The sequence below is a fragment of the Delphinapterus leucas genome, chromosome 3 (assembly GCF_059928025.1).
Source record: "Delphinapterus leucas isolate spDelLeu-1000000601 "Yukka" chromosome 3, BTC_Dleu_Yukka2, whole genome shotgun sequence".
Lineage (NCBI taxonomy): Eukaryota > Metazoa > Chordata > Mammalia > Artiodactyla > Monodontidae > Delphinapterus > Delphinapterus leucas.
In genome coordinates this window covers 116,041,731-116,056,471 of record NC_143131.1, presented here as the reverse complement: position 1 = coordinate 116,056,471, position 14,741 = coordinate 116,041,731, and positions in this window count along the sequence as shown.

Sequence of the window (14,741 nt, the reverse complement as noted above, 5' to 3'; positions counted from 1 at the left end):
TTTGGATTCTTGGAATTACCACCTTTCTGTTTATATTATCCATCTGTTCCTGTATGTTGTTTACTTTTTCCAGTAGAGTCCTTAGCATATACATCATAGTTTAAAAAAATCCTTGGCCTGATAATTTCAGCATTCCTGCCATATCTGACTTTGGTTCTAGTGCTTGTTCAACCTCTTAAAACTGTGTTTTATTTGCATTTTAGTATGCCTTGCAATTTTTTCTTGATAGCCAGACATGATGTACTGGGTAAAAGGAACTGTGATAAATAGGCCTTCAGTGGTATGGTGGTGAGGTATAAGGGAAGAGAAGTATTCTATGGTCATAGGATTAGGTCCCAATCTTTTAGTTAACATGTGTCCCTGAACTGTGAATGTCCCAATTTTTCTTGGAATTTTTTCCCCCTTGTGTGAGACAGGATGGTTATTTCCCCTCTTCCATGTGGAAGGCTAGAGCAGGTTGGAATTGGGTGTTTCCCTCCCGCAGGTCAGTTGGGCTCTGATAAAACCCCAGTAAAATAGTTTCTCTTGTGGGTAGGCCTTGTCCCAAAGAGAACAATGCTCTGGTGTATTTCAAAATGGCTACTTCCCCCTCCTCCTGCTTGAAGCATGAGGGAATTTCTCTTCTATCCTCACTGTGACTTACCTGGAGGGAAATCTCACAAATGTCAGGACCTCCCTGTGACTGGGCCCTGCCAGTATTTTTAACTCTCAGACTTGTCCACGATGAACCTTCAGTAATTTATCAGTTATATTTCAGGTTTTCCTATCCTAGTACTGGTTTCTGCTTGTGGGTTTCTCCTCTAGTAAGTTATAATTTTCTGTAACTGCTTGTGTGTTTCCCCAATTTGGGGGGCAGTGGTTTGCCCTGTGACCTCTCTTCTCTGACGGATCTAAGAAAAGTTGTTGATTTTTCAGCTTGTTCAGCTTTTCACTTGTTGTTAGGATAGGAGTGAAGACTCCAAACTCCTTACATGCCAACCAGAAACTGGAAGTCAGATGAGGGAATTGCAATATTAAAATAAGTACAGTTCTAGGCAAACCAGGATGGTTGCTTACCCTACTTGGGAGTAAAGAGAACTGAGATCTTGTCTGGACTCTGGAAAGTCCCCTTGGGCATGGTGTTCAATGTCTTGAAGCCTCTGTTTCCTTTTGTGTGAAATGAGAGAGGGTTGACTTCGGGCTTATTTTCAATCCATAGGACCCGATTTTCTTTATGTTGGGTATTTTTAAGGCAAGGCATTTTTGGGCCTAAACTAATGGAGTCTCCTTGCTAGGAGATGAATCGTAAATTCTCTTGTTAAACATCTTTTTTTTTTTTTTTTGACTTGGAATAATCTTGGTTTGGAAGGCACAGTGACCCTTTGCTCACAGAGAAAGGGCTTCCCTGCTGCTTTTACCCATTATGAGGTTTGTCACACAGCAGGGTTTTTTTTCCCCTTTGACACCGTCTATTTGAAAACAGAACAATCCCTGTTAAGAATGGACTTAGGATCTTCTGTCCCTTTCGGTTGAATTTGACTTAAAGGAGCCAAAGTAGAAGTAGGAGTGAGGTGGGGGGATGGTGTGAAGGTCTGGCCCAAGCTGTGAGCTGAAGACACAAGTCTTAGAGGATGGCCTCTGGTTTATTTCTTTCCAAATACCTTTCAGTCTCTGCTTCTCCAATTATTCCATGGTCCCCGATTTGCCCAGCAACATAATCAGGAACATTAAACACATCATTATCGTCCCAAGTCCACATCAGAGAAAGAGCTAAGACAATTTTTATGAAATTGTAATGTGCCCACTTGAACACAAACCCTAATTTCCTGAAGTCTATCTCTAGTTTGAAGAATTGCCTGATTTATTTTGAATTTTGCTGTCAGGGAAGCTGCCAATACTTACCGCCAGCTTTGTTATTTTTCTTTACATATTTTAGTCTTAGCTCCTGAGTATAAAAAGCTCTCTTCCTCCTTCTCTTCCAAGAGTTGAGTTTCAACTGCGTGACCAGATTGTACAATTCTGCATGGGTTTCACATGCGTCTTCTACTTCACAGGGAAGTAGAAGATGCTGCTGGCTCATTGTCTCTTCTCACAAATGACAGACTTTCCAGGGGCAAAGAGACATAGGGGGAGGCAAAACAATTCTAAAAAGTAGAAAGGGCCTGAAGAGGTGTCCTGCTCCAACCCTCTGTCCACTGGCAAGACAGTCTTCAAGCCATTCCAGGTAGGAAAGGGGATGTCACAATGTCCTTTAGGAATCATTTCATTCTCAAGAGGGTCTTGTCCAAGGTCTTTAATTTCAAGCCAATTCAGTCAACACCTGTAGAGGACAGCACTGTGTAACAAATATGGTTTCAAGTACTTGGGATATAGCAGTGAGTAGGACAGGGGAATAAATAAGAAAACCAGGGATTTGTGCTATCAAGAAAATGAAACAGGGACATGTGGTAGAGAGACCTAGGGGTTGATACAACTTGCAAGGGAATAGGCAAGGAAGGGGTGGGTTACATAAGTGCTGAGATTTAGGATGCAATCTGGATGACAGTCATTTAGCTTCTATTCTATAGACAACTGGGAACCTGCTGAGCTTTCTCAGTTGGGTGACCACAGTGCAGTGTAGTCAGTAATCTATAACCACACCTAGATGAGTGTATGTGTCTCATCTTCTTAAAAGAAACTCTGTGAGGTAACCATTATTCCCATTTTACACATAAGAACACTGAGATTCGGGGGCCCCCAGTGACCTTATGCCTGAGGGGTCCTAAGTCCCTTATTTCTTTTGATTTCAAACATTGAGATTCCTTTTCCTTTGCCAATTCCTTTCCTTTGCCCAAAGTTGTACAGGTCGTTAAAGGAATCGGCCCTTTCACACACGTTGTGATTTGACCTTAGGTCAGTCGCCTTTGGGACCAGTTTGCCCATTTATAGATGGATGAGGTGCCCTTAAAAGACCTCACAGCCTTTAGATATTTTGAGTTTGAAATTCAGTCTTACACTGTGCCCCGTTTAGGCCCACCTAATCAGATCATGTCACTCCTTGCTCATAACTCTCCTGAAGTGGTTCCTGTTTCATAAAATTCAAAGGCCTTACAATGGCCCGAGAAGTCCTTCAGGATCTTGGCCTCCTTCTGAGCTCACCTCCCATCACCCCTTCTTCCTGTAGCCACACTGACATTCTTGCTTCTTGCTCTTGTTCTTGTTCTTTGGGTGCATGCGTAAATCCTTCCTCAGCGCCTTCACACTTAATGTTTCTTTCCCATGGAGCACCCTCCCCTTCCCCACTGACCCCGACTCCAGCTGCATGGCTTGGTCCCTCCTTTTCTTTCTCTGCTCCAATGTCACCTTCTCAAAAAGGCCTTTCTGGATGACCCTATTCAAACCTTTAATCTAGCACCCTCCCCATCAGTCCCCATCCTCCTACTCACTCTACAATTTCTTCAGAGTCCATGACTCCATCCTCACATTTGTCTGTCTTCTGCCTCCCCCAGAATCTCAGCTCCATGAGATCTGCAACCTTCTCTGTTTTGTTAATTCTGTATCTCAGAACACTAAAAGTGCTGGGCATACGTGGGCATTCCTATCCATTGTTCTTGAATACGTGTTTATATCTGTGTTATCATATAGCAGTGATAAACACTTAAAAGAGAAGGCTCTGGAGTAAAGTTTCCCTAGCTTCTAAAATGAGTTCCAGTTTAATTACTTTGGGCACTGTACTTAACCTGAGCCTCAGTTTCCTCATCTGAAAAGTGGGGAGGAATAATAATACCTACTTCATAGCGTTACAGTTGAGGATTCGGTGAGATAATCCAAGTAATGTGCCAGTCACTATATCCGCACATACTATATGATCAAAAAAAGTTATTTTATTTAACTGATGCTTTTATTCTTTTGGTTCCTGCTTTTCTTTTTCTTTTCCCTTGATCTTGTTTCATGTACACAATAGCAAATATCATTTTTTAGGGCTACAGGGTCTCTGTCCTCGTGATCTATGGCACTTGGCTTAGCCATTTCCCAGGTGATGGTTCCAGATTTTTTTTCTTCATTATAGTGTTGTGATTTGCCCCTTGGTACGCGTTGGAAAGTTGCACCTTTTCTTCATCGTTGCTAATCTAAAGCGCTGGGTGAAAGTGTGGAGGTGGTTGTCGGGTCCTCTCTCCATTTGGCAGACCCAGCTCTCCCAGCCCACCTCCAAAGACACCAGCTTAACACACACCATCCCGCCTGTGGCTCTTCTGCTTAGACTGGAAGCTGATATAGAGCGACATGTAGAGGAAAGGGAGAGGCTCTGTGGCGAGACGGACCCGGATTTGACCAATGGTGCTGACATTTCCTCGCTGTGGGATCTCAGTCAAGTTATTTAACCTCTTTGAACTTCAGTTTTCCTGTTTAAAAAAGGAGACTAAAATGACTTATCTCAAAGGGATGCTGCGAGGATTGGAGATACAGTTAGAAGTGTGTCTAGTGTAGTGCCTGGCGCGTAGTAGGTATGCAGAAAGTGTTTGCTACCAATGTTGCTATTCTTTGCTTGCGAGAAGATGGTCTCTGCCCTTTTGGAGGCTGGCTAATGGGGGAAGGTGGGTAAAATGCTAAGGCTGAATAAGAACATCGGGACTCAGGGAGTAAAAGTTTGTCTAGTTTCTTGGTACACTAGAAGATTATTTTCCTCCCTGCAACTTCCCATCTGGAGGATGATCTGACTTGATGAAAAGCATATTGGTGGAAAAAGCGCCCTCTCCCATCTAGTGTAACCCTTCCTTTCATGGCCTAAGACCTGGAGCCTATGCCTTTAGGTGTCTTGTCCAAGACTTCTGAACTGGTTAGTGACTGCCATGAAAACACAGGCCGTGGCAACTTCCAGTCTGGCTGCCTCTCCTGTTAGAATAAACTTCCACGTTTAACCCCAGGATGACCATGCAAGTCTTACTCTTTTCCCCATCTCCCTTCCTTCCTTCCTTCCTTCTTTCCTTCCTTCCTTCCTTCCTTCCTTCCTTCCTTCCTTCCTTCCTCCCTCCCTCCCTCCCTCCCTCCCTTCACTCCCTTCCTTCCTCTCTCTCTGTCTCTCTCCTTTTTACTATTGATTTTAGAGCTTAGAGAAAATTCAGTCTGAGTTACAGAGATTTCAAATGTGTGACCCTTGGGGAAATGGGCAGGCGAGATGCTTGATTGCTCTGGGGAGAGAGAAAATTCGAAGTCTGAGTTACAGAGATTTCAAATGTGTGACCCTTGGGGAAATGGGCAGGTGGGATGCTTGATTGTTCTGGGGTGAAGTGAGATTCATAAGTGTTGTTGAGGTGTGAGGTGAGAGGGAAGACCAGGAAAGTGAAGGAGTGGATAATTAAAAGAATTAGAAAGATAGGATTGCTTATAATGGTATAATATAACAGAGTGAGTGAATTCAGAGATAGATCTGGGTGCTGAGGTTTCAAATAAATAATATTTTTTTGGCTTGGACATCTTTCTTTTTAATTACTCTGTAAGTATTAGAAACCAAACTAAAGCTGGCTTACAGAAAGAAAAAAATAAGGAAAGAAAGGAAGAAAGAGAAAGGGAGAAAGAAAGAAAGAAAAGAAACATGACAAATGTACCTGGTTGGTCACCATCTCTCTTAGCTCTGCTTTCCCCCCGTTGGCCTCATTCAGCATCTCTTCTAAGATACCAGCAAGATGGGCACCCCTGACTCTGGGTCTACCCCCTATCATCTTAGTACCACCTGGAAAGGAGGAGTCCTTCTCTTTCCTAACAGTTCCAACAAAAGCTCTAGAAGGGAGCCTTGTTGGCCAGGCTGGGGTCCTGGGCCCATGTCTGGAACTAGGGTGTGACACCTGCCCTCCTGAATTATATGGGCTACAAGAAGGGAGGAGGTGGTTCCTCAAAGGTAAATCAGGGTAAATTTAGCAGAAGAAAGAGAAAAAAATACTGGGCTGGCAAAAGCTGCAGGCCTCTGCTCCATGGATTGTGTGCTGATGTTTACTCAACTGAACATTTTCCTCTGTGCAAATGAAAGGGTGCCCCATGAATGGCTTGTGTCAATGACAACACCCAACTGTCATAGGAGTATAATGATAATGTATCACCTTTTATAATTTTCCTACAACCTTTGTACATAGCACAAATAGGGGATTTGTACATGACTATTGAATTTGAGTTCAATAAAGGATTTGTACCACCTGAATTACACCTCTACACACAAGGTAGGATACATTAACTTAATTACTGCTGGATTCAATAACATAGGCCACTGCCCTGGGAATTTATCTTGTGTTGTACCTAGAGAGAGAAACTGGGCATCATTTCTAAAGGTAGTCAGTTTCCAATGATCCATGCTAATGGAAGAACACAGCATGTGGAGACTCTAAGTAGAGTTTCTGTTTGGTTAGGGAGTAAACATAATTTTTATTTTTTCTACCTGAGTTGTTTGTTTTACTTGGGCTTCGATAACACTAAAAAGAATTTGCATTACCTGGGCCTACACTTTCTTTTCCTTTTTCCTTGGTTTATAAAATGTGAAGTGTATTTTATTTTATTTTTGGATGTTTATTTTTTTTAACATTTTCATTTTGAATTAATTTGAGACATAAAGGATTGCTGTGAAATGAGTATAGAAAGTGCCCTTATGTCCTTTACCCAGTTCACCCTAATGTTAACAGCACATATAACCATAGCACAAAACCAGGAAAGGAACATTGGTACAATACTCAACCAAACTATACACTTTATTTGAATTTTACCAGTTTTCCACCAATGTCCTTTTTGTGTTCCAGAATCTCACATTTATTTATTGTTTATCTTTAGTCTTGACAATTCTTCAGTTAAAAAGATTTTTTTTCATGATCTTGACATTTCTGAAAAGTACCGGTCATTATCATATGGAATATCCCTCAATTTGGTTTGTTTTTTCCTGTTTGGAATGAGGATATGTATGCCTTTTGGGGGCAAGAATACCAAAGAACTTAGTTATGTCCTTCTCGTGCACCAAATCAAGAGGTTCATAATGTCAAAATGTCTTGTTACTGGTGATGCTGACTTTCATCGCTTGGTTAAGGTGGTTTCCCCTAGGTTTCTCCGCTGTAAAGTTACTATCTTCCTTTTTTACTTAATATCTAGAGGAAGATACTTTGAAACTACTCACATCCTATTTCTCTTCAAACTTTCACCCACTAATTTTACCACAAACTGGTAGATATTGTCTACAAAAATTATTACTGTAGTGTTTGAGTAATGATGATTTTCTACTTCCCTCTTTATTCTGCCTTTATTAATTAGAATCTACTGCAAGAAAGCTGTCCTTCTCCCTCCCTCCCTCCCTCTTCCCCTCCCTCCCTCTCCAGGTTTTTCCTTTCTTCGTTCACTCATATCAGTATGGACTCATAGATATTTATTTTATTCTATGGGTTAAATTGAGCACTGTCGTTTTTTTTTTCCCCAAATTTCCCAGCTTTGGCCATTAAAAGCCCCTTCAGGTTGTACTCTGTTCTTTGGACAAGCCCACATCTTTTCGAGCACTTTCTTACTTTCTCGCACTACAACACGTTCCAAGCTCATCTTTTATTTTCCCTGCAGTAGCCCTACTATCGACCACTTCATAAGGAGCCCTAGTTTCTTTTATTGGAGAATAGCGTTTATTTTATTTTTTTTTATTTTTGGCCACACTGCATGGGGCATGCGGCGATCTTAGTTCCCCCGACCAGGGATCAAACCCTTGCCCCCTGCAGTGGAAGCGAGGAGTCTTAACCACTGGACCGCCAGGGAGGTCCCAAGAATAGTGTTTAGAAACCAAGACCTGGCATTAGGTCTGCTCATTGCTACTGAGGTGTGATTGTTCTAACCCTCTCAGTAGACAGGACTAGGAAATATATGTATGAGCACTAACCCACACATGTACATATATTTATGTTACTTGCACAATGGGCTGTTGTATGGAGTGGCCTTGGTGGCGAAGATGAAGGCTATTCATAGTCTCAACAACATGGGTTTTCTTTCCCTAAGGTTGATTTAGCTACTGTCATAGCTGAATGTTTGACCTGCGAAAACCAGAAATCATGGCTGAATCCTTTACATATCAGACCTCTTCCAGCTTGGGGTGGGCAACATTTCATTCTGACTGGGACTGACACATTCTGAGTTCAGGTTTACCTTTTCTGCCTGCAGTGTCTCAGCCAGCACCACCAACAAATGTAAGAATCAAATCATTGTTAATGTACTGACACGGGATACCATACAACATTGCCTTGGACCAGGGACCCATTTTATGGCAAAGGAGGTATGGCAGTGAGCACATAACCATGGGATCCACTGATCCTTTGATATATTGCACCATCTGGAAGCTGCTGGCCTGGCTGAGGATTGGAATGGCCTCTTAAAGATGTTGCCGAGGTATCAGTTTAGAGATGACACCCTGCAAGGTTGGGGCAACATCCTTCAGGCTGAGTATACATCTTAAACCAATGGCCATTATATGGTACTATGTCCCCAGTAGACAGATGACACAGGTCTGAGAATCAAGGGGTGTAAAAAGGAGCATCCCTGCTCTTCATCTCTCTCTCTGACCCACCCAGAGAATTTGTGCTTCCTGTTTGCAACTTCAGTCTGTCCATCTAGAGATCCTGGGTCTCAGAAGGGAGATGCTTCCACCAAGGTACATAGTAGGTGTTCCACTAAAGCTATGGCTGTTGCCTCGTCACTTTGGATTTCTGGCCTCACACCAGAAGACCAGCAAACACAGAAAGGAGTGATTGGTCCTCATCATCATGAGGAGGTAGGATTGCTGCTCTGTGACAGTGGTGAGAAGAAATGTTTTACATCACATGATCCTCTGTTGCCCCTTGGTACTTTCATGGTCCACTGTAACTGTAAATGGTTACGTACAGCAGCCATAGCCTGGTAAGAGCATGGTCATCAGGGGCTCGGACTCCTCAGGGATAAGGACCTGGGTTGCTCCACCAGGCAGGTCACCTAGGCTAGCAGAAGTGCTCGCCAAGGGGAAGGAAAGGACAAGGGTGAGCCATGACTTCAACGTCACGTGCAGCAGCAACTAAATACTTCTCCCCACTTGACTTCCCAGAGAGTGTAACCTGTCAGAATCCTGAAGACACCCTGGGTGGATGGGGTGATCTTCACATGAAGAGCAAATGGACAGGAGTGGTGCCCCTTCTCAGGAGATGTGCCCTTGGCAGAGGTATCTGGGGAAGTTACACACCCTCATCACCACCCTGCTGCCTGTGGTTAGCAGCCAATGCTGTGGGGACGCAAAAGACCAGCTTCACAAGGGGCACCAACAAGGGGGTACAAGTCTGTTCCAGAGCTCCTGAGGGACCACACCCATGCCTGGCTCTCTTCCCCTGCCATCTCTCATTCCCTTTACTCCCTTCTCCCCACAGCATGCTCTCAACAAATCACTTTCTCAAGAATCCTTGTCTCAGGCTCTGATTCTAGAGAACCACCCTCAGGTAATACTGATTGGTTATTTTTATTCAATAACGTCATATGTTCCAGGCTGTTAGATATTCCCCCAAAACATGACTTTTAATGGTCACATAATGTTCTATTATATAAATGTACTTTATTTAACTAGTCCTGTTTCTAGACATTAAGATTGTTTCCAAGTTTTCACTATTATAAATAATGCGGAGAAGAATAATATTGTTGATAAATCTTTGTAAACATTCTTAATTATCTTATTAGGTTAAATTGTTATGGGCGAAGTTGTGAAGTCCAAGGTCACAAATATTTTATGGCTTTTAATGTAAATATCATGAACTTGGCCTCCAGCAGGATTGTGCCAGTTTATGAGCCCACAAACGGTATAGGAGGGTGACTTTTCCCCATATCTGCCAACTAGAGAATAATGAGTTTTAAAAATGTACAAATTTGATAGGTGACATTATTTTAATGTACTTTTTTGGTTATGAGGCAGTTGACTGGTATATAGTTTGACATTGTGTTTCTTGGTGAATTGCCTGCTCAAGGCCTTTGCCTGTTTTCCCATTGATGTGTATTCTTTCCCTCACTGATTTGTTTGACTCTTTTAATTGATTCAAAGTATATGGAGCTTTCAATTGTTAATGTCAAGGGCGCCTCACATTTCCTCAAAGAGGAACGCTGGGGTAGAGGCGCTGTGGCCCTCTCCCCTCATTTTAGAGAGGAGAAATGGAGCCCTAGGGACAGCCAGGAAAATATGGCATGAATTGGGCCTCACAACTCCCAACCTAATTCTCTCTACCACCTTCATCAGAAGTGAGGACTGAGAAGAACTGACAGAATAGCAGCCACTATTGGCCAATCCCCACTGACAAGGAGGAAAGAGGCTCCACTTCTTATGCCTACTCATTTAATAGTAATCGAGAACTTAATACATGTCAGGTGTGGTGCAAACACTGTATATATTATATATATATATGGTATTATCATCTCAAAATCATGATGGGTATGTGCTATCATTACCCCCCATCTTTTTTTTTATAATATATACATTTATTTATTTATTTATTTATGGCTGTGTTTGGTCTTCGTTGCTGTGCGCAGGCTTCTCACCGCGATGTCTTCTCTTGTTGCGGAGCACGGGCTCTAGGCACGCAGGCTTCAGTAGTTGTGGCTCGCGGGCTCTAGAGTGCAGGCTCAGTAGTGTGGCACACAGGCTTAGTTGCTCCGCAGCAGGTGAGATCTCCCCGGACCAGGGCTTGAACCCGTGTCCCCTGCATTGGCAGGCAGATTCTTAACCGCTGCGCCACCAGGGAAGCCCCATTACCCCCATCTTACAGATAAGGAAACTGAAGCTCCCAGAGAGTGAAAAAGTTATGGAAATCACACAGGCATTAGGTGATGGAGCTGAGATCCAAATCCCAGTCTCTCTAACTCCAGAGTATATGTTCTTCACAAAGGTTATACTGTTTATGTTACACTTCCATGCTGAGATATCTTTGGAAGAAGGAAAAGGACATTATGCACAGTTCACCCCTAACATAGTCACTGCCAGTCCCGGCGTGTTTTCTTTCACTCTTCCCTCCTTCCTGCTGAAATCATTCTGTACATCCAATTCTGTAACTTGACTTTTCCCACTCTTTCTCCATATCGCTTCACAGATTTTATAGCCATCATTTTAATGACGTGCATAATATTCCTTTGTTGGGCAGATGTTAACTTCCTGAATTTAGTGTTCTCCCACTGCAGATCTGGGGAGAACTGGGGACCCCCCTGCCTTGTCTATAGTCCTCCCTGACTTGATAGCTCCCTTTTCACTTCATGCCTTGAATGAGATGATACAGATTTAACTTGCAAATTGCCTGAGTATGTCTTTCATAGTTGTAGGCATCTGTAAATTATATACGAATATGTGTGTAGTCAGGCAAATTCTTGCTAACACTTTGACTTTAAGAAACAGCTAGTGGAGAGGAGTGTGTAAGTGATTAAAATTTCTTCCCTGAGTTTAAGTTTCTCAGTTTTTAAAGGGGTGACTGACCTGCTTATGTGAGCCTCATATGTGAAACTTTAATAAGACATTGCTGGGTAAGTTGTTAAGCATCTTATGGGAATGGCAGTGACACTCCTGCATCATATTTATAGTGCTTCTCGTGTGCAGACACTAGGCACTGGGAGTTTTACATACCTCTTAATCCTCCCCATAGCCCTGTAAAGAAGGCACCACATTATTATCCCCATTTTACAAGCAAGCAAATTGGTCTAGAGGGGTTAATTGACTAGTCTGAGAGTCCATAGCTAGTAAGAGGCTGAGCTGATGTTTGAACCAAGGTCCCCAGAGCCTCTACTCCAGGCAGGTAGCACAGTGATGAAGATTTGGGTCTTCTTATCGAGCTGTCCAGGCCTCCGAGACTGTCTTGCCTTTATATGATGCCTTCTTAGAGTTCTTCATTCTTGGGGGTTTAAGCTGGTTCAGTTGAGTGTATAGGACTTGGTGACCCATCTGTATTCCATTTTGGAAGTTGTGGTAGGAAATATTTACAGGTTTCTTTTTGGTTCAAGCTAGTTTGCTGGGTGGTTTTAGAAATCCTTTTGAGTTAGTTCATGTGCCATTCAATAAGACTGTTAATGCTTGGGCATTTCTGGGGGCTGGGCAAACCAGTCGGGCTCATTGTGTTGTGTTTCCAAGGCTCACCTGGCTCTGTGTGGCTTCTCCAGCTCCAAGTTTGCTCTCTTGTTTCCATCCCAGCTGGAGAGCTGCTTTCACGAGGAACCCCGTTTTGTTCTCAGTCTTGGGATCATTGCTGGGTCGGGGCCTCTTTCGTAAGCCTTGCTCTCTGGAGGCACAAACTCTCCATGGGCCCGGCATTCCCCAGCCTCCATCTCCCAGAGGTGTGAACCTACATCATCCCAAAACGGCAGCCCTTCTAAAGGCAGAGACATGGCGTTGACCCTGAGAGGGAAGGAGGCCCGTGCTGGTCTATTTTGAATCTTTGTAGTATCGTGTGGAGGCTGATGCCAACCCCAGGGGTGCAATTCTCTTCTTGAAACGAACATAAAAATGAGAGTGGGAAAAGGAAAAGGAGCTTGGATAGCTTTTCTGGGAGAGGAAAAGAAAATTGTCTTCAAGTCTCCGAGGGTGTGTTCTTTAGTCAACAGAGAGCGGCTATCTTCATATTTTCCGTCACAGAACATAGTGTACGGGGAAGAGGGTGAGGCAGCCCCACATCGAGATGTAGACATGGACTCAGGAGCCAGAATGCCTGGGTTCAGATCCCTCATAATCTTGAGCAAGTCATTCAACCTCTCCCGACCTCAGAGTCCTTAACCACAAAGTGGGAGGACTGTGGCATTTGTTTCACAGGGTTGGGTGAGGAACTTTTAATTTAACAAACAAGCACTTACGTGGCATTTATTATGTGTAAGGAACTGTTCTAAGCACATCAAAAATATGAAATACTTTAATCTTCTTGATACCCCGCTGAGGTAAGGCATTACACTATTCTATTGATTCTAAGATGTGTGCTGTGCTAACTTCTCTGAAATGGGATGCAGCTGACTCCAAGGATCGTTTTAATTGTTGGAGAATTGGGAGACGGTTCCAGGCAGAAGGATGTCCTAGCTTTTGGGGAACCTGCAGGAGCACAGAGGAATCAAACAAAGAAGAGCTCTTTCCAGTGGGACCAGGCACATTTGCTTCCAGTGCTGCAAACAGCTGCTGAGGCTCTCCCTGCTAGAGGGAGCTCCATGAGGGCAGGGGCTGTTGTGTCCCCAACATCATCTAGCCTGGCATGAAGGGCCTTCTCCACAGCTGATTGTTGAATGAGTAAATGAAGACTCTGAGGTTGCCTTCCCCAGAGTAACCCAGGCCCTCCATTCCCACCCCCAGAGACTTTTCACAAATGCATCAGTCCCTGGAAGTCTCTTTCCCATGATCCCTGGCCACCTCATTAGACTCTGCCTGGAGGACCATAGAGGTGGGTCAAGACACCACCTCACCTTGTTTCACCAGGCATCTTGTAAGCAGCCATCACTATTAGAGGTAGAGAGCGCCTCCGTATTCCTGGGTGAGGACGAAACGTGTGGCCCCCACCAGCCAAATACTATTTTACACTTAATATGACCCTGTGTCATATTAAGTATTTTGGTACCATATTCAATGAGCCACAGTTGCCGGTGCCTTTTGAAGCATATACGATCACAATCGTAAATAATTAGTATGATTTTCCGTTTAAATCTTGCCGACTGGACCCTACATTCCATGGGAACAGACACTAAACTTCATGACGACAACATATACTGTGTATAAATGAACTAGTAACAGCACATGTGCATCAAAAGGTACCTTTCCAGTGGTGTGAAATTTATCGTGGGAGGTGAAGGAAACAGGATGCAGTGAAGGAGATGGCAGCTGTGAGGTGAGGGCTGTGGTGGGTCATAGTGGGACTTTTGACATCAGGTAGCAGCCAGTTTAAATCCTGGCTCTTCCATTTCTTCACCAAGGGATACTGAATGGGCAATAATATAACTCTGGGACTCAGTGTTTCCATCTGTGAAATGGGGCTTATCTTGGTGCCTGCTTCCTAGGGGGTTGTCGTGAGGATTACATTAGATAACACACAGGACTGCGGTATCTGATACATCATAAGTGCTCCTTGCACATCAGCAAATGTTACTGGTATTGTCACCCTCATGATTTTCTCTCTGTGGTCAGGACTTCAACCCCCTCTGCTCTGTCCCTGGGTAGTTACTTGGCCATTAGGCTTTTCTGCCAGTTATTTTCATTTATTTGTGAGGTATTCATTTGCTTAAAATCAATTCCACCCAAGCTAAGTTGCCCACCTGCCATGGCTCTGCATGGGGGGAAGAAAGCAAGAAGGTATGTGTGTATGTGGGGGATGGCGATGGCGATGGGGGATGCGGGGAGATGGAGTGAGCCTGGCTCTGCTGAATACATATAATCAATAGGTGAAGTTGACATGTTCATAAAAGTTACAGGCCCTGCTGGGTGAGCTGTTTTCGGTGGTGTCAAGAAATGCATCTGTTTCATTGTTCTCTTCTTGGGGCCAGGAGAGTTTCCAGCATCACCCTCAAATCAGCAGAACAGCCTGTGAGTGGAGAGCTCAAGTCATTCCCCACTGTCACCACCTTCCATCAACGGAGTGTTTGGGGGTTAAGATATCAACATAAACCTGGGAGCTTCTTTGCTTCCAAGAAGAAAAGGAACTAAATTCACTAAGCCGTGAGCATTCATTGATTCACACAATATTTATTGTGTACCTGTCATGTACCAGATGCTTTTTTAAGCACTATGGGTTCAGCAGCAAATAAGACAGATGCACAGCTGG